This window comes from Camponotus vicinus, unplaced genomic scaffold, assembly GCF_025532165.1.
Source record: "Camponotus vicinus isolate PSW18456_S1 unplaced genomic scaffold, iyCamVici1.0 SCAF_1, whole genome shotgun sequence".
NCBI classification, from domain to species: Eukaryota; Metazoa; Arthropoda; class Insecta; order Hymenoptera; family Formicidae; genus Camponotus; species Camponotus vicinus.
The window spans coordinates 16,198,904-16,223,874 of NW_028141945.1; the positions used below are offsets into that span (position 1 = coordinate 16,198,904).

Below are 24,971 nucleotides of genomic sequence, written 5' to 3' on the forward strand. Positions count from 1 at the left end.
GAGCCAACGATCGATTAACAATCTCCCGAGTCATTGACTTTCATTCTGTCGCGACTTGTTTAAGCCAATGATTTATTACGAAGTAAAACGTGCCTTTCATCTCTGGTGCAATCGTCGACAATCCCGAAGAAACTTCCGGTGCGAGAAAATTTGTTACAAAATCTAATATTTATTACATTTTATCTTCTTTTGGTCTCTCTTAAATTATAGGATCTAGCTTAAAGGAAATTTCCCCTACCGTCCCTCACAAATCTAAAAAAATATTATTATGATAATAAAAAGAAATCTAAAAAAAATATTAGATCTAAAAAAATATTATTATGATAATAAATAATGACAATTTTAAAAGAATATTTTAGAAAATGTTAATAGTCTAATTTGTAAGTCTATCAGCTAATTCGTTAATAGATAGCTTGTGACAAGGAAAAATCAGCGAATTAAACTCAAATGTATCTCGTTAAGTTTCTACAACGCACATAACTGCGTGTCATGAATTGAGATAAATATTAATGCATTGAGATATCAACCATGTGTAATTATTGATGATGACTTTGTTGTCGTTTTATGCGTCGAGTATTTATCTCTAAGAGAAAGACAATCGATTATTTTTGATTTGATGATAATTCGAGATAATCGTTGCCTTGATATGTTGTTTACATCATCCGTACAAAAGAAAATTATAGTATCTTGTCGATATTTTATAATAATTATCAGCTGCATTATAGGCATGCAAGCAAAATCATTATTACGAAATATTCTAAAAAAACGTTATAAGATTTAATAGTACTTTAATAACATATTCTTTTTAAGATTTTAATTATAACATTTTTTGATCGCGAAAGTAAATTAAAACGACTTGTTTATACATAATAGTAGCTACTAGCAAGAAACCTATGAAATTTTGTTCACCTTTAATTGCAATATCGCGTCAGCTTTGTATTCTTTAATTTGTTTTATTCCATATCTCGTAAGTTCAAATCAATTTTCCAGAAAGAAAGAACTCATTGTGTGAAAAAAACTTGGCAAAGTCGCAGTAAAGCCGATGGGATTTTGCGTGGTTTCGCAAACGGCACCCGCTATGTATCTCTGCGATCGAGATCGATAATCATCGGTTTGATATGGTCTATCGCACAAACAGGAGATAGAATAACTTGCGTGCCCGGTAGTCACGGCCAGCAGCCTTGATTTTACGCTATACTTTCATCCGCGTAAAAGACGGATGACTAATTCGCGCCGTTTAATTATTGGCTCGATTAACAGTATATTTGTTTTATACTAATGAAAATAAAGATAGGATCGCGTTATTTCGCAAATATATTTACTGATTCATAGTTCACAGATGTTTCCGATGAAAAAAAAATTTGACGTTTCTTTATTGAAAGTATGATATATTACAGAAAAAGAGTATAATTATAATATTAAAATAGTAATTAAATAATAAATATATAATGTAAATATATAATAAAAATATAAATATATAATATTAATAATAATTATTAAAATAATTATATTAAAAATTTTTATTATATTAAATATTTATATTAAAAATAAATATTATATTAAAAATAATTATAAGTATAAAATGTTACAGGAAAATATATATATTCAAACTCTTTAAAAAATTAAAAATTTTAGTTTTCAAGTATCTTGTAAAATTTCTCATCATATTATGTAAACTTGAGAAGGAAAGAATCTAAATAGTATAAAATTCGAATAGCTATAAATCCGAATTTCTTTCGAAAAAATATTCGTTTCAATCAAAAATTTAAATTTAATAAAATTTCGAGAAGAGGAATCAGAGGAGTTCGATGACTCGCGTGTTGGAAAGAAGTTTCGCGTGTTTTATCGGAAGTTTCTTCGAACGAAAGAAGTTCTGCGCTGAAGGATGAAGACCAAATAAGCGGCATAGGATTCGAAGGGGGAGAAAGGGGGGATCCCGGACAGGTGCCACACGCTAGGGCGCCCACCGTGGCCGCTTAATGGGATCTCGCCGGAGGTTTCACCGTCTTTCCGCGCCATGAGCTCTTGCCATAATTGTCGCATAAAGTCGACACATTATTGCGTTACGGCCTTCCTTACGGAGGCTCGGCGAGGTATCACGGCTGTACCCACGTAATGACGGCCCCACGCGACGTCGTCCTTCCGGACAACGTCCTCCCGTCCTCCGAATCCTATGGAAATTAATCGGGAAATAAGCATCGAGGGTGGAGGAGAAGGGACGAGAGGCAGAGACATCCTCACTTTTCCAAGACGAGGACGATTATCGCGCAATTCTTCTCCCCTTCGATGTGTAATCGCGGCCCTTTATCATCATCCGCTCGACGTTCGTGGAAGAGGATTTCCTCGCCGAGATCCTTAGATAATTTCTCATTTCTGTCGGCGGTTTTGACGACCGTTTTGCGCAAAAACGACGTGGAACGACGTTCGGCAGGGAGACGTTTGCGACGAGAAATGCCTGAAAAGTTTCCGCGGCATTCCCGACATCTCTAACGGGATTGTTTATTTTCAGGCGAAATTGCAAATAAGCCGCTCACTCCGGAATTCCACACGAGGACAAACAAAGAACATTAGCGTCCATCTCTTCGCATTTCACTAGCGTACAAATTTTAAGTCAATCTCGATGATACATCGGAATAAAATTAAAATACTCTGATAGAAAATTTTTATATCGATTTTACAAAAGGCGACAATATTAACTATATTATCAATTTCCATTTAATTATTGCTCCTGATATTAATTACAATAATCAAAATATATAGTATTAGAATATTAAATTATTTGATACGAGAGATATTTGCCATAACTTTAATTTATGATATTAATTATGATAATCAAAATACATAGTATTAAGATATTAAATTGTCTGATAAGAGATAATAATTTTAATTCATAGTAATTTTAATTTACTGCTATGAGCAGTTATGTCCAGCTCGACGCGTCTCGAAGGCAAGACGCCGCGAGCTTTAGCTCGAAAATTGCGCGCGCGTTTTCGTACGCGTTGGCGGACATCGTTTTCTAAATCACTCGCTGTCACTCTCCGTGCTTTCTCTCTCTTTTTTCCGCAGTCATCCTCATTGCTTCATATCTCTCGCTCGCGCGCAAGGAGAGCCGCGACAATGTCCCAAATGACGTTCTATTTTCGCGAGGAGACGTCGATCTCCCGGCCGCTCGTAAAACCGCGCTCGCAGGTGCATTAAACCTAGAATAGGCTCCTTCACTTCACTTTGACTTCGCTGCGCTACAGCGGACGCTTCGGCCTAACTTCGAGTCGAGGAGCTCGTCTTCTGCGCCGAATCTTCGGGTCGAAGCGTCCCGTAAAATATTACTAAGAATAGGAGGTTTGTCTCGCCTGTTTGCTTCCGAGGTTTGCTTTCGACTATTATTCATTCCGTTTGGTCCATCGGAGGTGGTTTCAATTTTCTGAAGTCGTTTGAAGTTCTTTTACGCGACTGGAAAGTGGCTATAGAGATTGATACGATGCATCGATTTGTCGTTTTTTTTTCTTCGATAGAAATCATAGTATAAAGGCGATCGGTAAATATTTGTTTCAACATTTGCGACGTATCTAGATATTTTTCCTTCCGTGTTTTCGCACTTTAACATCGCGAGATAAGGAAAGTCCTTGCTCGGCAAAAATTTTGTTATCTGAAACATGGAAAATCGATGCATCGCACACTTGTCTATAATTAAATTGAATTTGAAATTATTTGAAAGTATCTTGGAAATATTTTGAAAGTATCTAAAAAATTTAATTTTGTATAAAATACATGTATATAATAATAGTTTATTTTAATTCACATTTTTGGCTTGTTAATGTATCTTCATAATTACGATATATTTTGAACTTTATATCACAAGTGAAAAACATAAACATTCATTACTAAACAACATATAAATAAAAATGGATTACTCAGTGCGATGCAAATAAATTTATGCAAAAGCAATATTTGTACAGTATCGCGTGAAAAAAAAAGAAAATAGAAAATGAAAAATTCTTTTTCCAAATTACTGTAGGCTATATTCTTATCTGTTAATGACACATCAGGTAGGCCCATTATGAAAAACTTTCACGTGGTAAATTTCCAAGATAAAGAATCCAAGAATTCGACGATAAGAGACTCGTAAAGCAGAGAGACGAAAATAACCAAAGAGAAGAACCAAACTAAATAAAAATGATTACAATTGACAATTATATTATATAATTCTACTTCATATAATTAGCGATTTTTATCAAGCAGAGATATAATTAAAGAGATAAAATTTTCACACAGTTAAATTAGACAAATTAAAAAATTAAAATACATGTAAGTAAAAAACTATAATAGTAAAAATATAAATAAATATAAATAATATAAATATGATAATAAAAATGAATATAAATATAATTTATATAAATAAAAATAAATATAAAAATAAATATAAATATAATAAAAATATAAATATAATATAATAATATAATAATAAAAATTTGATTTTAATCAAATAATTAATTTCGATTAGTCGAAATATGAAACGAAATGCGATATAATGGTTTGAGGAAAATCCGAATGATACTATCAATCTTTCGACGCGTACTTTCCATAACATAATTTTGAGAGCGTGGTATAGCAATCGACTTCCGCATCGGTTAGCCGCTTCCCTTTGGAGATTAGAGTTAATACCACGCAAGAGAGGCCGATCTTATCAAGGAAATGCGCGGTCGGCAGAAGACGTCCGGAAGCGTAAAAGACGGTTTCTCGTCCGTATTTTTGTAATGGCTAAAGGTGATAAATCTTCACGGACGAGAATGGAGGAAGATTATTTCTTTATTATATCAATAGCAAAACATCACAATAGGCTATTTAAAAGAATTTGACGTATCAATAGCGGATACTCGTAGGAAGAAATAATATATTGAATAAATAAGAATTGATCATTAAATCATTATAGTCATGATTCTTGTAATTTTAAAATGAACTCAAAGTAAATAAAACATGTGTAATTTGATCTCTGATAATAATTAATGATACCTTATATGCTTATATTAAAGATAAACCTGAAAGAAAATAAATGATATATTTATACTCGCAATATATAAATAAATGATCCGCTTTAAAAAAGAACGATCTGCTTAACTGACCATGACAAAGTTAGTCGTTCCGCGTGCTGACTTTAAAGTCCTGAAAATTTATCACCGGCAAACCAGATTGAGAACTCTCAAACAGCTTTTCCGAGGATTCAGGTGACGAGACTTAAGAGGACGACCCAGTTTGTTCGTTCGCATCAAACCCGGAACGTAACATTCTTTTTTTTCGTACACAAGTAACCAGGATGACGTAATCATCAATCGTGACAGAGGGCAAAGTCCAAGCAAATCTCTATAGAAGGGATAATATTCATAATAACTTTACAAAAATATGAAATAGAACATTTTAATTACATTATATATTAATACAAGATAAAATTAGAATAAGCTCTTAGATTTTGAATTTATTAACGCTATTACGATTGTCAATTTGGATAACAGAGACACTTTAGCTATCATACTTGATAATTTACGTTCGTTATATGCGAATATAAGCGAGTACATGTGCGAATTTACTTAAAAAGAAGTCGCGACGTACGTAAATCACGATCGATAAAGACATTCTTTTAAGGCGGATATTCAAAAAGCGAGATATACGACTTGACAGCGGGACAGATGGGCCAATTAAAATTAATCGCCCGAAGTATTCGGAGATTCGCGACCAGTATCGAGCCCGAAGCTATTTCTTTCGAATAAGACACCTGGCGTGCCATGTTCGCACTCAACTCTCCTACGCGGCGAACCAGGTATAAATATAATAATAGCATAAGGCGATGAGCCTGCAAAAAGTGATAATGGTACACCTGATGATGTAAAACGTGGATACTTCGAAGCCGGTACATGAGGTATCTCCTTTCGACCCATCATCTCTCTTTCTTCTTTCATTCCTCGAAAAATTCTATTAAAATATAAATTATAAAAAAGTCTAGGAGAATTTAAATTAATCAGTCATATTTATAAAATATTGCATGTTGAAAATGAACTATATTAACCTATAAAATATAAACAGATAGCAAAGTATTGTTTTTCTCGATTAATCTTAGAATTTCACTAGACATTTATTAACTTGTTAAAGATTATTATAAATTTAAAAATTAAAAAACAATGCTTTCGCTTATTTTGAAATTTCCACTTCAAGAAGATTTGATGAAATTGATAAAAAGGTTTATTTTATTTAAGTTGTTGATTAGCCTAAAGTATCTTCTATAGATTATTTAATAGATAGATGAGTCTTAAAATAGGACCCGATAATAAAAAAGACCAAAGATTTATAGCTATGAGAAAAATATGTACGGCACAAAAAATGCTTTTAATCAAAAACTATTTCGATAACACAGCAGGCGGTTTTTAATTTCAATGAGCAAGAAATCAAGCAGAAAAAATAATAAGTAACAATAATATAATTCTATTAAAGTCACGAGATGAAGGCGAATTTCATTGCAAGATTAGCTACAATTATATTCACCACATAATTTTTTATTAATTTTATTATATCGCTAATAAAAGAAAAAAATATGTAATAATTCGACATAAGGTCAATATTTATTGTACTAAGAATTTTTTTATACGTAAGGACATCTAAATATATTTAATATTAAAATGATACCGGGTTTTATCAAATAAGAGTAGTTTATCCATATTCCATATACGGCTAATTCGATGGTTTATTTAAACATCTGGATGTTTAGCTAGTTGAATATTTGGATACCAGGATTTTCGAGATGCTGGCACACTCAAAAGTCTAAATATTTTTTCAGTGTTTGCATACTTGAGTCAATATTGAATGTGTTTCCCGCACGTGATCGGGCTCTAAATTATGCGTCCCGAATCGTGCGCACGTGTCAACGCGTCTCGATTCCAGAGAACAGCTGTAGTTTGGAACCCGCGACATTTAATCGAAAATCCAGCAGGATATCACGTTTATTTTTAATAATTGGTTATATAAAAAAATTCACGTCATCAAATTTTGATTTCGATCGCAATTCCAAATAATTTCTCGCCGAAATAGAATGAAATAAACTGAAAATTCATAATAAAATCAGCATAATTTACAAAATATTCACCAAAATTTCAAAGAAAGCATGACGTTTCTGAAAGGAAATAAATGAATGAATATCTCGAAAATTTCAAAAATGTAAGAAAAAACTTTCAAGTACTATCAAGATACATCTTTTAAGAAACTGACAATTACTTCTCACAATGTTATCAACATTAAAAAATCTGATTTACGGAGATCGCTTTATTATTAATCTCTAAAAATCGGGAATTATGAATCGTCTTTTGATCCTTTGAAATAAAAAAAACATAGAGGTGTATTTATATACAAGAAATTACACGAGAAATGCCGATCCTTGGGAACCACTGATCAAGAGCCTCGGGACGTCGGGGCTGCCGTAAGAGTCAGAGGACGGCGATCCGATCTCCGATAAGAGCCGCTTTCTGTATGTATATGAGCCGCGAATATGAAAGTGTCGGAGATGAGACGGTGGTACCTCATCTTCTTCAGTTCTCAAGGCGCATGGTCGAGTATCGATATCTCGCGATGCGCGGATTCGCAGATACACCCATTGGATTAGCATTTCACGAGGACATTTTTGATCGATTAATCAAGTTTATTCGATTACTTGCAATTTTCCAAACTGGTTATTCAAATTTCGATTAATTAATCAGGGATCAATATTTTACAATTTGGCGAAATTCGACGAAATGTCGATATCGAATTTTTAAATAACAAAATATAGATTTAATAACGCGCTTTTCGAGAATATTACGTGTAAGACGAACGTTTTTTAGCGTCGAGCGAATGAACAAAAGGATCTATCATTAATGCACATAATTAAAAACGCGATTTTTCACCGCGGTAATGATTAAATTGAGGATTATATAGCCCATTAATCAAGCGCGAAAAAAATTGCGCATTATCGCCGACGTTTTGAAAAGAGGATCTATAAATACTCGACACGTTGATGATTTCCGTGTCGATTTTCTCCTCGATATTTCTCGCGTCTAGGAGAAGCGGGATAGGGAGTAGATGATCGCGAGAATCTGACTCGAGAGAGAGAAGCTCGACTTAACTCGTTAACTCCGGTAGCTGAGTGGCACTTTGGCGACTTCGCGATCACGCGCGGCAGGTACGTACACCTACTTAACGATCCAGGCCCAACCCAGCTACCTGTTCGACCATAGAGAATGATCGCTTTCCTAGTGCCGACGATCGCTCAGCGACAGCTGACTGCGGAAGCGAGCGAGCCGCGGGACGAAGGGAGGCGGGGGGAGGAAGGGGCAGGCGAGGGGAGATTAACGCTTTCAGCGAATCGAGCGTTATCTAAATGACTGAAATCAACGCATTCTCACGACAAGATCGATACGTCGTTAAACCTTTATTGTGTCTTATTACCTTGAATAATAGTTGAAATAAATTTGATAAAGTATACGCGTATCATTGTTAAAGTGCTTCGCTAATTTTACACATCTTTTTTCATTGTCCGACAAAAGCCTAGCCATGAGAAATTTTTTTTTACATCTTAGATATAATTTTTATTCTCTATACGAAATGTGAAAAAAGCCCAGTGTAGCTTGTAACGACAGGCAAAGGGAAATTTATTACAAGTATCGCAATACTTTGAAAGGTGAGCATCGTACGTCCATATTTTAGAGTCCAAAAAAAACCAGTTATGTACATTTATGGAAATATTACGTAAGAATTACACTAACATATATTACAATGTTACGTTGAAAAAAAATGTGAATTATGAAACGCATTAAATACACATCGACGATATTCGCATGTAAAGATTTGTTATTTGTGGATAAAATGTTGTCGTATCATATTACTATCGCCTGTAACATGATATCGATATCATCCACGTGCATAATATCGTATTTCAATTGAATATCTTGCTCGCAAAAACTCGAAAACTCCTCGATTTTGCATTTGCTTCTAAAATATATATTTTAATATATTTTATTTTTAATATATTTTTAATATGTTTTTAATATATTTTCAATTTACATCACATTATAAATATATATTATTTTATGTATAAAAGAATATTATATATATTTTCATATTTCTCCTCGATGGTATTTTGCGTGATGCAAAATTATGTATTTTACGCTGATTAAAATTCAGAATTTTATATATAAATTGACATATTAAAATAATCTCATCGCGTGGCGATATTTATTTATTTTTCAATAAAGTACTGATGCAGCACAAAATACCAGCATGATCAAAAAAATCGGAAAGCTTCGCGTTATCACTCGCATGCGCTCAGCTTGCAAGTGTAGTGGTGCAGCAGCCTCGTATATGAGAGAGAGAGAGAGAGAGAGAGAGAGAGAGAGAAGGGGGGAGGCAGAGTGCGGCGCAGCCTCTGAAACGCGAGATGCGCGACCTTGAACTCGCATCCCATGGTCGATCGATAGGCGCCACGCGCGTCTCCTGACCTATATAAACATGGAGAATTCCGGGGGAGGGTAAACGAGAGCGAACGCGAGCATCTCCTCCGATCTCTCTCTTTTCTGTAAACACGCGACAAAGTATAAAAATGATAGAGATCTTTGCACTCTGATACGCGTTATCATCTAATTTCATTAAGTAAGTAATGTGGAAGAAGCTAATTTTAATACTGTACACACATAAGACACGACACGTGTGTTTACGTAAATCCTCCTGCAAAACACATGGCGCAATAATTTTAAATCAAATCCGAGCGTCGAGGATATATTAAGATATCATCGGACGATTATTCCGAAGACAATCGACGCGATTGCCAGCTATTATTAATCTAGCTGTCAAATTGTCGTCGGTCGTTTCGATTTTCACGCTCATTTTCATTTTCCCCCGTCGCTTTGAAAATGCACATGAAAAACATGACTCACGAGTAAATAAAACGCGCTCTCGACTCGGAGCCGATCGGCGGCCGATTAAAATGCAAATTCACCGGCGTCCAATTAACAGTAAACATGCGGCCTGTCGCTCGGACGCGGACGTCGATTTTTGTTAGTTGACACAAATCGCCGGCAACAAAGCAATACCTCGCGCCGCCAAGCAATTAACGATCCTCTCGCGCGCGGAAAAATACGAAAAAAATCCGCCGCCGGAAATCGTCGCGAATCGCTGCGTCACATCCGTCGCGCGGATCCTCGTATCTACAGCCGGATGTATCGATCTGGGAGCGAGTCGAAGGAGCAACGGATCGCCAACGTTCGACGGTACAAAGCCGCGCGCGTGGGCGTTAATTACCCCGTTAAATCTGTCGCATCGCGTTAGTGGGAGTGCGTTACACATCGGTATAAAATGTCGACGGATACGACCGGCTGCGGCCTGTCCCGGACACATTGCAAGCGTGTTTGCTCGACCGTAGATAGGCTGCGGTCGCGTATATATGTATCTCTTTCTGCCTGCCTGGTTTCATCAATATTGATCAAGTTTGTAATTACAATCGATAGATTTAATTGATTCTCTTTGTTTCTCTTTAGTTTCCCTTTGAAAAAAATATAACAAGTCGTATCGTTGCCATATTTAATATCAAATATCATTTATTTATGTGAAATTATATTTAAAATAAAATAAGAATTTATTAAAATAAGAATTTATTAAAATAAAATAAGAATTAATTATTCACACTTCGCATTAAGTTTGCGACAAAGATCTTGATGAAAAATCAGCTCAATCAAACTGAATTAAACTAAACCATTAATAAGTGATCGATTTAATATTTATCACTGAAGAGAATCTGAGAGAAGCTCGAAAACTCAGTACAAACAAAGTTACATCAAAGCCGAATATTGGCATTTATAGAACATTGACGTGTTACATCATAGTAAAGTGTGCTCAAAAATATAAGATGTATTATTTTAAAACTACGCATAAGAAAAAAATCTGTTCAGCGTCTCTCGAGACACAGATTGTCTCTTCGTGTGTCATCTTACAAAGTAATCTAGGATCCAGCGTGAGAGGGGTTCGCGAGATTTATTACGAAATACCATAGCATACTTAACAACGTTCGTTAGTAATATATTCGGGTTAGATACTGCTCGGTCGCGGCGAATGATACGCGGTTTATGACACACGGATATATGTGTGTGTGTGTGTGTGTGTGTGTACTTCATAACGCGGCTCGTCATAACATTCATACCGCTCGTTACCAGTTTTGTATTACGAATATACTGCATCGTAATTCTCGCCCGCACACGCGGTTTCCCTACGCAATGCATTCGTCCCCTTACAATCGAATAAACTTTCCAGCACCTTATTTATTAGCTTCCATCTATTATAATTTTTTTAGCTATTATGACGGCAAGATCTTGCGAACAAAATTTATAATAATTTATAATTATAATTATAATTATAATTATAATTATATAATTATATAAAAAATATACATATATTTTTTTTTTCATACATAAATATAATATATTTATATAAAAATATAATCCTGACATATCCAGAGTCACGTTCCGTATATCGCAACCCGTTAGTAGACCAGTCCGTATGTGCGACGCAGTCTCTGCCGGACGAGCAAAGAGAACAATATTGATTTCCAACGAGAGAAAGAGAGAGAGAGAGGGAGAGGGAGGGAGGGAGGAAGGGAGGGAGGGAGAGAGGGAGGGAGAGGGTGGAGGAGGAAAGATGAGACGACACCGTGTGCATCGTAGCGTGGAACGAACCCAACCGACCTGTGCAACCTCGTGCTGGCGTGGCCTATCGAGGGGGTGGGTGGATTCACGGTCAAGGCCGGTGCAAGCAACCCTCCGTGTTATCCTCGTGCGACCCTCGCACCCGCCCGCTTAAGCTTCACGGTGTCGTGATTAACGACTCCCCCCAACCCCTCCGCGCTTGCTGGAGCATAATCAGCGTCATCCATGGCTTGAAAGTGGTGCAAAGTTCGTTAATAGGTTGACACGCGGAGCGTTAGTATCCGAGATTTATTATGTAGGGCGTCGACGTAATATTTCCCTAAGCTCATTAAATTAATATTCGAAACCTCGCGATATATTTATAATAAAATGCCGATGTTACAAGATTCTTAAAGATCCCAATTTTTATTTACTTTACTCCCTCTCGTTACTTTATTTAAAAGCGCCTTCTCTTTACACCAGTCTCGTGTTACGCCGCGTTAGGTAATTAATATTACATCCTCGCGTAAGGCAAGTGTATTCACCGGCGTCCACGCGGCTGGAAGAATTTAGCGTAGGACGTTGTTAGAGCTCCTCTGCTCGTTCCCCCGAAGTGAACATTTTAGAATCGACGACACCAAGTCGCGCGCCTCGGAACAGGAGAGGATGAGGGGGTGAAGGGGGGACGAGCGTATCGGATCGACGGTTTTACGCAAGCGTTTACTTTCCACGGATCTCTCTCGGCGGGGATCGACGGGGGACAGACAACGGTATAAAATATCGTCGAGAGCTATCGACTGGTCGTTCGTTACCGCGAGGACTACACCTGCCGCGCTCGCGCGCGCGAGCGCGATGAGGAAACTCCAGGCCCACCTACGCGATAGCTCGCTCGTTCGCTCGGGGCCCCATTATCGGCCCGGTCGAAGAATTAATTAGACGAAGATTCACACGCCTCTGTGCGACCGTTCGTCGACGCATACGATATTACATGCGTAAATCTCCCCTCGGGGATGCTTTCAAAGTGTTCCTCAGAAGTCTGTCATGAGGTTTTCGAGTGAAGCGAGTTTGATCAACTCTGTCTTGGATTGCCGGAAAGGATTATTAAATTAATCAATGAAATACTTTGAATAAGTTTGAGTGATTTATCAAGACAAAGAATCTGAGAAACTTTAAAGATTTATATTATATTAATCAGATTCACAAGATTTATTTTTGGTCGAACATATGTTTATGGCATATTGGATTTAATCACACCTGCTTCACTCGAAAACGCTATTAATTAAAAATTTACAATAATTCAGGATATTTAATTGATTTAAATATTGCAATATAAAGATTAAAAAAAATGAAAAAAATTGAATTTTGACTTTTTTCAAAAGCTCCACATAATCATTTATAAAATATGAATCGGAACAATCTCTGAATTCTTAACATAGCTTCGAGCTTTTCTTCTCACCATGCATCGTTCCTCCAAAGGTCAAATACGTTCCATTGAAGAGTTTCTATTAATGACATCGCACGATCCGTCGAATCATTAGACTAACAATACAAAACATAGGTTCGCGCGACGTTTACATTTGCGATGATTTTCGATCGCGTATTGAATGTACGTCTCTAAAAAATCCACATTGCCAATTATGACCGCCTCGAAGGTGTGATTTGCATGTCGTGCCCCCTCGCAAGTATACGATTCGCAATACGGTTCTTTGCGCAGGTGACAATTCGCGACGCGTATTGTAACGCGAGATTTGCGAACTCGGCGATTAGCATAATGACTGATCATTACGATCGACATCGCCAGATTTTTCGTGGGCGTACATTTGAAATCGCGCGCAAACGAGTATTCCCTAGGAGACGAAATAAAGAAACAATCAAACGCACCCACGCAAAATGCGAAAGAATAACATAATAGCCTTCCACTTATGGTATGTGATCTCCATGTGTAAAAAATTCGAAATAATGGATACATTAATTCATTGCTTCAAAATAAATTATAATTTGCAAAGCAATATATATTTTTTGTCAAAGTTACAAGTGACTTAATATTTATCTCGCAAAATTCTTGAAATCGCGAAGAAAATTAACATTTTTGAAAATTAATTGATTTTTTCTGAAATCTTTTTTTAATTTTTTTTCACTCCCCGTTTGCGTTCACTGCAACGTACGTTCTCCTTTAAGAATTCTTTCATACGAACAGATAGATTTAACATTACACGCGCTCCGATTTTCTGTGTGCTACTTCCTATGAGTCAGCTGGCTTACACGAACGTATGATAACTTATATCGACAGAACCGACTGTAAGATCGTTTGTAAAATTGCGACTTTTCAATTTTTTTTCCTTATTTCTGCACATAAATTTCTCTCGGAAGGAAAACGTACAATGTGCATACATTATGTGCTCCCTGTAGCTTGCTCCGAAAGCTACCGATCTACACACGTTAAATCGATAATCGACCGTTATTATGATCATTACTCTCTCTCTTTGTTATCGTCATTACCTCCGACGTCGACTATCATGATCGCAAATATATATCCAATCGATACGTGCAATCGCACGTTGAGAAATATCGCCGATTGATTAGATTGAACACGTTTTTTCATTGAAATTCACACGAATCGATTAATTTGACAAAACAATATTTGCGAATAATAAGACCAGAATCAAGAGCAGAGACTTAAAATTTACGGAAGCACATTTTTATGTAATATAATATGTTATGTGAGATACTTATATTTTTTATTATTCTTTTGACAATTTAATGACAATTCTGTGAATGTCACAAACTATCTGCAGTTAATTTTAACCGATTGGGCGACTTTTTCCTCTGGCTCAAATTCTCTGGATGACATATATTTCAGGACTTAACTTTAAGTTTATATCTAGAAACATAAATGCTATAAAATAAGAAAAAAGGAAGATCGCAAATTATTTATCAACCGCAAATTAGGAGTCTATTTTCAATAATCTCTCAAGTTGAGAAGAAAGATATCTTGAAATATCAAGATGCCTAAGCTTCAAGTCGAGATTTGTATAAAGTCCACATCGGTCGAAGAATCTAATTACATCTTCGTTTAAGAGTTTTATACATTGAAAAAATGTTATTCACTAAGATTCCTCAATTTCAGCTAAATGGCTTCATACTCCGCCTGATTTTCCACTCTTTGAGGGGAAGAAATCGATTTTCGAATACATACGCAATACGAGGAACACGCACTCGTAGCCTTCTGGAGGCTCCACAGGTAGACTCCACGTCACGGGTACAGGTACACAGGTAAATGGCGAGCGGCGGCCGTTTGATTAAGCGCGGTAGCTAGCACCGAGAACGGTTGTTGGCGCAATTACACCAAATGGATTTCCTAATTGCGGCGCCGCGCCACAAGGAGATTACTCACGTTCGATCAACCCGCGTCCGTCGAATCGGTAAATATCGAGCCGCCATAGCCGTCCTCCGCGAGAGACGCATTTATCGCAGAATCGATCTCTGACAGGATCCGTCTGTCTATTTTATTCAAAAATACCCCCTTTCAAATTAATTTCCGCGAAGGGATTTTCCTAAGAAGCCTTCACCCAAACCCTTTTCACGCGATATACCAGCTCGCAATCGCTTCCGAGAACAAAGATTCAGCGGAGGCGGGGGAGAGGAAACGCTCGGCGGTTGTCTCTCTGCAACGGAGGAGCCGCGTAATCTTATCGCCCGAGATAGCGACTACCTTAATCCTCGCTTATTCTATTTCTGCACGGCCGCCGTTTCTTTCACGTGGGAGCGCCGATAGGAAGAAAAAGAGAACGTCTCACGCTGGGGAGGAGGAGCGGCAAGAGGGAATATAAAGGGAGGAAAAGGAGCGGAAGAAAGAGAGAGAGAGAGAGGAGAGAGGAGAAGAAGGAAGATTGCAGGGGCTGCGTTAGGGAACGAAAGGCCTCCTCCTCCTCCTCCCGATCTGCATAGCAAATTGGCGATCGATATACGGTGACCGGCGCGGCGAGGTGCACCGGTGAATCGCGCGAGCCTCGAATTAAAGCTTATAACTTTCATGTCCGGCGCAATGTATCATTACGGGGACCCGGGATCCCGTCGCGTTGATGCAGCTGCCGCTGCATTGGCGCGAATATGCGCATAAAGCACGATAAATCGTGCCCACCCATAGATACCGATCGACGGATGACAATCGCCCGACGATTGCCATCGAGAGGAGCCGCCTGTCTAATCCCGACGTGTACCTACGTACTTTCTCCTCGCAGCAATTACACGTATGTATCGGCGAGCATGACGTATAATTTGTAATTAAAATTGTAATATACGTAGTAATTTTATTTATAATTAAAATTATTAAAATTGTATAAAAAAAGAATTAATATGTGTAATCAAAATTTCGCGTGATGATTGATATATTCAAGTAATTAAATTGAAAATATATAATATCCAAGTGCAATATAAATTTCGTAAAAATTGCATCGAATTATCACTCGCGTAGACTTTTATAAAATTACATAAATAAAAAAATAAAATTGTTCCTAAATATAATAACATTTCTTATACGGATGTTCGCGAAATCGAAGCACCTCGAGGATTCGCTCAAGAAATCGAGGTGGAATCGGAGGAACGTTTTCGTCGCGTTGTTTGCAAATGAGACAAGGCAGCCGTGACATCTGACACTTTGTGCGGCCACGCTTTCTTTACCGCGCGCGAGTCGCGAAGGACGCTGACTTCTCGGATCGCTGTCGTATCAAGAAGCCATTAAGACAATGGAGGTGAGTTTCGCACGACTGTCCCATCGACGTCAATAAACTTTCGTTTGTTACCTAACTCGAAACGCGCGAGAAACTGGTGCTGCTGTCATGAATTTATTTCGAGTCGACGTATTATGATTACTATTCGAGAATATACTATTTTTTTTATATATGATTTATTCAATATTATTTTATATATAATTTATTATGTCAGTATTTTATCAAAAATCAATTTAACAAAATTAATAAAAATAGAAAATCTGTAATATTTTTGACGAATAATGTTTTTGAAATTAAATATCTTATATTTTCTATTTAATTCTGCTGCTTTGAGATACACATCATTTATGAAAATAAAAATAATTATGAAAAATTATAAATTAAAAACAGAAACAGAGATTTAAAATTCTTATTATAATTCCGTCAAATTGGCATTTGTGTTTGCTAATATGTATCTGTATCATCCGACAATTCACTACAGGCACACGCTCGCAGCGTGACAAAATTCTACGATGTAATGCGCGGTAAATCGGCGCGTGCGCGACAGTAGCAGCGGAGAGATTTAATGTACATGTCACGCTCGCAGCACGCGTCAAAGTCACGAGGCGTGAAGGGACGAAGCGTGGTGAGATTGGTCGCGGCAGATCGTTCTACGTGGCTGGGTTAACGCGCGTGTCCGCTCCACTTCCGACATTAAGCCACCCTCGCAAGGTGGCATTCAGCGTAATGTCGCTGGAAGATATTTTCAAAGCCCGCGGAGAGAAAGAGAGAAAAAGAACGAGAGAGAGAGAGAGAGAGAGGGAGAGAGTTCCCTACTATCACGCAAACTCTCGGGTAATTACTTTATCAAACTTACGAAGCTTCGATAATGTTATGCATAAAGTGAATTGTATAAAGTAGCATATTTTAAAATAAAGAGAAAAAAAATCTTTTCTTTTATTAAAGACATCATAGGAATAAAATTGGCGAGTTTTAAGATTGTTAAACAATGTATGTGTCATTCTTCATTTTGGACTTTTCCGATTTACTAAGATACAATAACAACTCTCACAGCTGATTCTGTTGACAGATGTATGACAACGAGATTATAAATACAACAAACAGCACAAATTGATAAGCTGAGCGTACAAGAAAATAAAGGATCATTCTGTCTTTCTTCAACATCAGTTGAAAAACAAAGACTTGTGTCACTAAATGGAAAGTGCCCAAAGATTTTATAAACTCAGATTATATATGTCAAAATATAAATCCACATTTGCATTATTATTTTAACGTGCGTTTGCCGCATAAATAATCTAGCATAGTAAATACGTAATAATCGTACGCGCGTCTCTGTTTTCCACGATACAAATTCCCCCTCCGAGGATCGATAAGCACATATTTTCAGTCGCGTTTTCAAACTTTTGCGAGGCGGAAAAGGTCGAGCGTGAAAAAAAAAGAGACCGAAGTAATTGAGAACACGCTCTTCGCACGTATTTACTTTAACACGCGTGTCCGCTCCACTTCCGACGCTCAGCGTCGCGACGCTTTGACGAGCGCGGTGTAACGATGTTAAAACCGCCCTCGCAACGGACGACAGAAAGGCTGGCCTCCATGAGATCGATTATAAACGCACTCTAGTGTCAACGAGGGTGGAAAAAGCGGCTTTGATATTAAATGGCCGTCTGCGCGATTATCTCTTTCGATTCTTTCGACGCTGCGTTATTTAATATCGAATAATCGGTGCTTTAATTTACTCGAAAAGAGGACAGCACGATGATTTTTTTGTTTATATTTGTCTCTTAATGTGTGGAGTGAAAACGGCGATTAAAGTCGATATTAATATGTGGTGAACAACGATAAAGTGGCAGCGAATAAAAAACTGACAAAATATTATTGAGTTCATAATCGAATTTTAATATACTTGGCGCGCTTGTTTTACTTTGTAATAACCCTCGATAGGCAGCAGCATACTTTACAGTATGCGACGTATCACATTTCACTTGTAATCGATTCTCTCTCTTCCTTTTCGCGTGAAACGGATTTTTTTAAGAGAAAAATTCTAATACGATATTTTTCTCACATTTATGTTTATGTTTCGTGCGCCCTTTTATTAACGTTATTACAAAATATTCATAGATTCGCGGAGAAAATCCAATATATTATAAGAGACACGTAATTAAGTAGCGTTAAGCATCACGATGTCATATATGGGATGCTCTTCTTGCGACTATTAATAAAACGTCGCTTTTACGAGCAACTTTGCGGTTCGGCCGATCCGAGGCCGGATCTCGCGATAAGTATCGATAATTACAGACGGGTCGAGGGACATCGCGGCGCGCTTTTGACGATAAAAAGTAGCGAGATAAGATGAGAGGTCGCGTCGCTTACCGGGTGACAGTTAGGGACTGCTGCTGTTGCTGCTGCTGCTGCGCATCCGATCCTCCGTAGATTTAACCTCTTCCACCTTAACCTGGGACACTTTAATCGGGGAAGGGGGCGGGGCTTCCTCTCTTATCTTACTTTCTTATATAGTCACAAATCACTATTAGAGCAGGCACTGAACTTAGCTTATACAGAGACCATCCTCTCTCCGTTATCACAGCAACAATCGAACGTTCGAGCCGGGCCGTCGCACAGTTCGCGGCGGTTTAATACTGTCGAACGATAGACTTGGAACGGTAAGACCAAGACCAACGATAAAAGATTGCCCGCCGAGAGGACGCTGTCACATCGCGTCGACACTCGCGTCAAGATCCTCGCCGATCAGACGGCTTCTTCCACGATCCCCCTCGTCTCTCGTACACGTGCGAACGAGCGCTCCTCCGTCGGGAATGACATTACTCGATGACGTGCTTCCTCTCCTAGATCCTCTCTCGATATTCCAATAACGTCGAGCAGTCAGGGCGGAAACTCGCCGCAGCAGCGAGATCAATCAGGCACATCGAAATCACAGGATTCTCCGGGACGTCGCCGAAATTATTAGGTGTGTCTCGACAGGATCGGGATGACGAATGCTCGAGAGTCCCTCGTCGACGACGATTCCCCGACGGACGACGATCACACGCGTTTTTGCTTCCGGACTCTTTCCCTCGAACCCTCAGCCTCCCGCGTTTGACGTTTCTCCTCTCGCGCTTCAACGGCTATTTACACGCGCGCGAGGGTGAAAGAAGGAAACGAGAGAGAAAGAGAGAGAAAGAGAAGAAAGATAGAGAGAGACAGAGAGGGCACGAGGAAGGAGGGAAAAACGTAAGGCGCACGCTCGCACAACATCGACAAAACGGCGATCCTTCCAGTAGCGCGGTCTCGCGCCGACTGCGAAGCCTCGACGGCTCGCCAGCTTCACCTTCGCCCGCCGTGCTCTTCCCCTCCCGCCCCGTCCCTCTCTCCACGTGCGCGACCCGGCGCGCACGTCTACCCCTTCCCTCGTCGTTGACTTTCGTGTCCGCGGACCTTAGGTGCTCTCTCCCCCCTCCCTCCTCTCCCCCGCTCCTCTCTCTCTTCGACTCCTCGCCGCTTTCTCCTCCGCCACCGCTGCCTACCCGTGCCAGCTGGGCCCCACTACCGTTCCTCGAGCTCCTCCAGACTCCGTTCTCTCTCTCTCTCTCTCTCTTTCTCTTCTCGAGAGCGCACGCATAGGTGCTAGGTGGGTGCACGCACACCGTAGCGCGTGGACGCACGTACGGACGCGGTGCCACGCCTATCTCCCTACCTCGTGCACGCGACCGACCAGTTCGCGCTGTTTTTACCCGGCGCGGTGGCCGAGGGTAGAATCGAGAGGGAACGCGAGAGAGGGAGGCAGAGGGAGAGAGCGGGCTGTCTCTCTCGCGCGGCTCTGGCGTCTCGCCGGGATTGCCCACGCGTTCGAGAGCTTTGCGTGCTACGGACTCGCTCCCCGATAAAGAAGCCGGCTCCAAGTCGCGCGCGCTTAATAGCGTCCCGAGCCGTCACTAGGATCGTGGCTCTACCAGCAACGCGAAACTTGGGATTTTATCGAAAAGTACCGCGCGCTTTTACGATACAATCTACCGCTCGCGTCCGTAAATTTTCCTCTCCGGATCGTTTATTCAGCGACATTCTTTCGCGAGAGCGACTCGGATGCGTTCATCGCAAGTCCGGTTCCGCGAACGCGGAAACTCAAATATAGCCTTTCGGAAAGTTTTCTGATAAAAATATCCCGGCGCGCCGTCCTCTCCTTGTACGACTTTTGTAAACAGATGCCTCTTGAGATATTGACACGTGATCGAGGCTCCGGCCACACTTTAGACACGTGTCCACCGTGTCGAGAGTGCTCGCTAAGTGGCACCGCTGGACCGTTTGAATTTTTTCTAGACGTTCTCGTATTTGCCTTTTTCCTCTTTCCAGTTCCTTTTTTTCTCTCTCTCCTCTTCTCCTCGAAGAAGCCGGCCGCGGCGGCGACCCAATGCCAAATGGAGAACCTCGGAGAATGAGTCGAGGTTGATTTATCTTATTTAGCTCGCGTGCCGCGAATACAAATCTAACGTCATCCTCTTCCACTCTTTTTTCCCTTCTGTTCAATCGAACGCTCTATCTATACCGAACGTCGACCGTAGAAAAACACGATTAAGCAATTTGTAATCATTATTAATAATGGACAATCGCAAAAATGCCCGAGTAATTTGTCGGCACTCTAATAATCATAGAGATGGGGTCAACAGTCGCGTGTGAATCGTGACAATCCCGTTCGGAGCCAAATGGATTTCAATCTGTTCCATCTAGGAACGTATGAGAGACGTGTAATTTGAAAAGTGCGTACACTAGAGCGCAATCATATATATATTCTCCCTCGCTCCCCCTTCCCTTGGTGCTGTAATTATAATAAATTGATAGGTTCGAGGGTCCATCGCTTATTGGAATAATTGCGCGATCCCGCGATCATTAGCCTTAATGAGCCCGAGTCGGCTCTTGACGCCTCCTAGAAACCGTTGCACTTTCGAAATGATCAGATACACGGTATTCACGAGGCCCACGCACCTCGTCGCCATCCGATTCGTAAAATCCAACGTAATTACACGCTTTCGAGAGCACATGATCTGCCTAATAGATCATAAAGGTACGCTAATCATATGGGCTATGGACAATCGTTATTGCTACGTTTGCTCTCAACATGTTCCATAAAATATATTCTAAGAGCATTTGCTTCTTTAAGAACTTTAGATTTGAAGCAAATTAATTTTTAATTATATATTTTATCATTAATTTCTTGTTATATTTATAATTTATTAATTATATATATTTAAAGAGATAGAATTAAAAATATATAATCATTATTATTATTATTTCGAATTTAATTAATACACTTTTTAAATAAAATAATACATTTTTCAATAAAATATTTTTAATCATATATAAATGATACATTTTTTTGTGTTAAATCGATACAATTGTCGAGTCGCAAAACATTGGAAAAGGAGATGAAACGCAACATGGCATAATGCAACACATTTCTGATCCTTAGGAAGGTAGATTCGATGATAGATGCTGTCGATAAGGATAATTTCCGCATCTTTCCCATCCGATGCGCGCCTCTAAAATTTCCGGGAAAGCGGAAAGCGGTCATTGACTCGCGTAAAGCCCGCAACTCTGTTTCTTTTTCTCTTCCTCCTTTTTTTTCACGCGCGACTTTCACGTCACGTTGCACATACCACGTATGTACGCGCATTGTCACGCACGCCTTCCGAGTTTTGCACCTGGGTATATACCTACCTTCCCCGCAAGAAAGAGATCCTTACCTAAAGGCACGCACGAGATGATCCAGCTGTTTGATCTCCGCCACGCGCTCCCTTTTTAGGGAGCTTGCGTTACGTTGCGCCGGGATTCCGTAACGGCATCTGCGTTTACACAGTCTTCGCGCTCGTAATGTCGCGTTATATCAGATTTTGCTAATCTCCTGTGTGCGATATGAGAACATAGTAACGGTAAATGCATCGTATTTTGACACCATTACGAAATATTCAGATGCATATTACGTTCAAGATTTTCGAAAAATTAATCTGGCACGTATGATCTCGTAATTTCTTGCAAAAAAGAGGTGAAATATGGAAAAATAAATTACTCTAAGAAATCCAAGTTAAAAATGCAGACGTATATTATAATTTTTTTAGGAGTTTATAATTGACAAGTGGCCATGTGATATTTGAAATATAATTTTTACGATTTATGAATTCTATATATTTGACAGTTGGAGAATATTTAAATTAAACATATTTATTTTATATATAAAATGTATTAAGTCTCTCTAATTAAACGAATTAAACCTGTCAAGTAAAAGTCAAGTACTTTATGAAATTTAAATTAAAAATGTAAAAGTTGAGAGATATTATAATTTCTTTTTATTAGGCATTTATAATTGACCAAGTAGCCATGTGTGATATTTGAAAAATAATTTTTATGAATACAATGATAAACGCAATATACGGTCCGGATGATAACAAATCAAGTAATAAGAAAGAAAGGCTAAAAGACCGTGGCACAAGATGTTAGAGTGTAAAAAATAATAAAGACTCTAAGTAAGAGACATAATATATTATTAATCAGTTAAAAATAAAAATACATACGTACGTTTCGATCTTTTCAAGATCCTTTTCAATGTTCAAGAAGTCGTTAGAAAATAAACAAAACATTAAAAATTTTGAAATTTTGAAATTTTTAATGTTTTATTTATTTTCTAACGACTTCTTGAACATTGAAAAGAATCTTGAAAAGATCGAAACGTACGTATGTATTTTTATTTTTAACTGATTATTAATATATTATGTCTCTTACTTAGAGTCTTTATTATTTTTTACACTCTAACATCTTGTGCCACGGTCTTTTAGCCTTTCTTTCTTATTACTTAATTTTTATGAATTCTACATATTTAACAGTTGGAGAATATTTAGATTTAATATCTTTTTCCACGTGTAAAATATATATCAGGTTTTTTTCTTAATTAAATAAATCAAGTCCATCATTTTTATATCTTCTAAGGCGAAAGTATATTCTTTAAAAAATGCCTTCTTTGGACATTTATTTCACGCGAGTCCAGCCGTACGCAAGTACGCGTGGCTCGCGCGACGAAAGGATCGTTGACGAAGGATTCCCGCGGACAGGAAAGGGAGGCTCGCGGGCCGAGCCGAGCAAATCCCGAAATAAATGTCATCGTGTATCATCGTGGTAACGTAATCCCGGATCGCGAAGACAAATAGCAGCGGAATACGATACGATGCACCGCGGTCGGTCGTTCGGGAGAAGATGAGGAGCCTTCTCCTTCCTCGTATTTACATACCGGCGAAGGAAGGTATAGTCCGTATAGGGAGGTGTTCGTCCTTTTTCCCCGAGAGAAGGTATGACGGCTCCGGAGAACGCACGGAGTGAGACGTATACGTCGTTAAGGTCGCCAGTAGTGTACGATCGATGAAGGACGGACGGTGACTCCTCTTCCACAGAAATCGAACAGGATCGGATAAAGTCCTCGCAATTATTTGAAATATTGTAATCGATAATTATCAGAAATATCATGTAATTATCTTCATGATTTAAATTAATTCTTGACCATTAAACTTTAACTGTATTTAATCTATCATCTTGATCGAAAAAAATGATGAACGTCAAGAAGAGAGAAAGGATATTTTGTGATTTCTCTTATCCATAGAAAATTATCATATTGTAAAAAAAAGCAAAGTGCGTGTCCAAAAATAAGTGCTTCATTTTATATGATATTTTTTTGTATTATTTATATTTAAATAAAATATAATATTAGTGAATTTTTGGTAAATATTGCAATTCAAGATATTCATATCTTCCATAAGTACAGACAATTTCTTGGTATTGCCGGACACTTGAGGTCTCGCGGCCGACATCGGTTTCGCATAAGCACCTATTCCGGCCCTGAGAAAGGAAAAACAAATCGAACGGTCGGTCATGCGTCAAGATTTTAAGCAAACACGTGCGCGGGTACGCGTGACGTTCATGTGCGTGCACGCATGACTACGCGTATTAAAAAAGCGCGCGCGTTTGCTCTGTCTCGAAGACCTCTTTGCGGGCACGTACGACTAGAAGAGAGGAGTCTTGCTCCGAGAACTCTCCTCCCGATTTAGCCGGCCGTGTCACCGCCTCTGTTCACCTTCGGAAGGTCTTTCTTCAAGGTTGAAAGTCTAACGACCGTCGCGTCGATCCGTCATCCATGATCGAGTAGATAAGAGGATTACACGTCGATTCTTCGTAACTTTGTAGACCGCTTTCGCCGAAAGAAAGTAACGCCAGGCCCAAATTTTAACGCAACCATCGAGATAATTTAAGCATATTTGAAAAAAGTTATTAAGAAACATGTACATGTGATCAAAGATCGCAATTAAAAAAAAAGAAAAATATTTTTAATTATTTAATTATTTAATTACTATTTTGTATATATGTTATGATTAAACATTCGTTCTTTTTAATCGAAAATTTTTTATAATATCTCAATTAGCTAGTAAGAATTTTAAAATTTTAAAATTGTGATTTTTCTTATTGGACATATTGGATATGTATCTCTATCCAAATATAAGTTCGTCTTCGAGATATCCGTGGAATA

The 24,971-nt window shown here is 38.6% G+C and overlaps 1 protein-coding gene and 2 long non-coding RNA genes across 4 annotated transcripts in view; 2 read left to right on the plus strand and 1 right to left on the minus strand.

The window, feature by feature from the left end:
• The window catches only part of Klu (zinc finger protein klumpfuss), a 70,017-nt gene that overhangs the window by 30,671 nt on the left and 14,375 nt on the right, over window positions 1-24,971 (minus strand). Inside the window, exon 1 of one of the 2 annotated variants that reach the window (XM_083109707.1) lies at window positions 18,788-19,725. The exons of the other annotated variant lie outside the window; for it this stretch is intronic. The gene's annotated coding sequence lies outside the window, so the exon portion shown is untranslated. Of the gene's footprint in view, window positions 1-18,787; window positions 19,726-24,971 lie in introns of those variants that run through there. 2 annotated transcript variants of the gene reach the window in all.
• LOC145977626 (uncharacterized) overlaps window positions 1-24,971 on the plus strand; it is a 54,374-nt gene that overhangs the window by 1,591 nt on the left and 27,812 nt on the right. The window lies entirely within an intron of this gene.
• Window positions 15,844-17,679, plus strand: LOC145977624 (uncharacterized). Its single transcript, XR_014440590.1, has 4 exons — window positions 15,844-15,937; window positions 16,247-16,438; window positions 16,899-17,251; window positions 17,487-17,679. It is a non-coding gene; the product is annotated as an uncharacterized LOC145977624 (long non-coding RNA).